This window comes from Lactuca serriola, chromosome 4, assembly GCF_051521515.1.
Source record: "Lactuca serriola cultivar US96UC23 chromosome 4, Lser_US96UC23_V15, whole genome shotgun sequence".
Lineage (NCBI taxonomy): Eukaryota > Viridiplantae > Streptophyta > Magnoliopsida > Asterales > Asteraceae > Lactuca > Lactuca serriola.
Genome location: NC_136411.1, coordinates 211875521 through 211877456, shown reverse-complemented (window position 1 = coordinate 211877456; position 1936 = coordinate 211875521).

Sequence of the window (1936 nt, the reverse complement as noted above, 5' to 3'; positions counted from 1 at the left end):
TGCCACAAGCATGCTTTATCCAAACCACTATACGAATCGATATGCAACACATTATTTCATAGGTTGTCTACAACCATAACAGTTTCATATATACCATTACAAGGTAATGCTTCAAAATAGAAAATACAATTCAAGAAAGCATTAATAGGACCAATTTCATTGTTAAACGAAAATCTAAAACCTTGTTTATACAAACCATGAAAAGAAATAAGGCTTCGTGTCATTTCTGACAAGTAGCAACAATTATTCAACGCTAAGCCTAAAGAATAAACTCCAATCTTGGTGACAGGCGACGATTTCCTATTTCCCATGATCAAGTTCATCTTCCCATGCTCCACATCCCTACTTCTTCTTAGACCCTGAAAATCAAAACAAATATGAAAACCACATCCTGTATCAAGGACCCAAGAAATAGCATGTGATGAGTTATTAGATTGAATAGTATAAATACATGTGAAGGTGGGCTTTATCTCCCCATCCATGATGTCTTGTAGATACATCGGGGAGCTTCGTTTCCTATGCCCTTTTGTTATGAGAGTGAAGCACTCTGCATCCTTTGGATTGGAAGAGGGAGCAACAGAACCACCTTTGGTCCTATTAGAAGAGGATCCACCATGGGACTTTCCCTTGTGGCTCTTAGAAGGAGCCTTCCTATTCTTCCCTTTCCCTTGTCCAATTGCCAAGACAGGGGCAACAACAGCATGAGTAGATGCAACGGATTTTCCTTTCCAACTACTCTCAGCAGTTCGTAGAAGGCATTGGAGCTTGCTTAGAGTGACCTCATCCTTGGTCATATGATAGGTCATATGAAACTGATCATAAGAAGGAGGAAAAGAGTGTAGAATAATATCTATGGCCAACTCTTCATCGAAGTTGACATTCAACTTCAGCAAGCGATCCATAAATCTTTTTGCAAATGGGCGGTGATGGACTCTCCATCCTTCATCTTTGTAGTGATCATAGAGGCGATGATCTTGTACCTTTCTTGCCTCGCACTTTGATGGTACCTTTCCATCAAATCTTGGTGCATTTCATAAGGATAGTAGTCCTTATAGGACTTTTGGAGCATCATATTGAGAGATTTACTCGAGAGTAGCAGTGTTATGGAAAATCCCCTTTAGCTCCTTGTTGAGAACATACTCCTTGTCCTCGTAGCGGGTAACCATGCGAATGTTGCAAATCCAATCGTTAAAATTGGATCCATCAAAGATCACCCTCTTACATAAGTTCATGAGGGAGAAAGAGCCAGAATGGTTGGAGTTAGCAACGTTTTTTGAAGTCGACATCTAAAAAGGAAAAGAGAAAAAGTTTAGATTATATAAGAATCCCTAATTTTACACCCAAATGAAAAATTAGGGCTAGGACCAACAAAATTATTTACAATTCAGAAAAGGGATGCCTTAATCTAACTACAAATAATTTGAACGTAGGTAAATGAAGATTTACCAATTTCTACCATGAAAAACAAAAAGATATATTAAGTTTTAAATGAATTGAAATTTCTAGATTCTTTTAAGATTCATTAAACTTTTCAATCGCATGTTTAAATCTCAATTATACCCTTTAATATTGTGACTAGGATACCGAGGATCACAAACAAGGTGTGAATAACCATGCAAATGTGCTTGGTACTCTCGATGTCATTTATCACCTAATTAATGTGTCGATTAACCACACACGCTATATTAATCTATGATAAACATCGAGCTACCCTTTGCCACCCTTCCTAGTCCCAAATTAGTGTGCCGGTTAACCACACACGCTCCACTAACAACCTGGCAATTTGCAAAGTGCAATTTCATGGAATAGCATCATCTTCACATTTTTCCTAAAGTAACTAAGATTGAGAATTTATGAAAACATTTAGTTACTTTATATATCATTATACTTATTAATGAGGAATTAGTTTGTCCTATCCTACCCATTCGGCTAACGA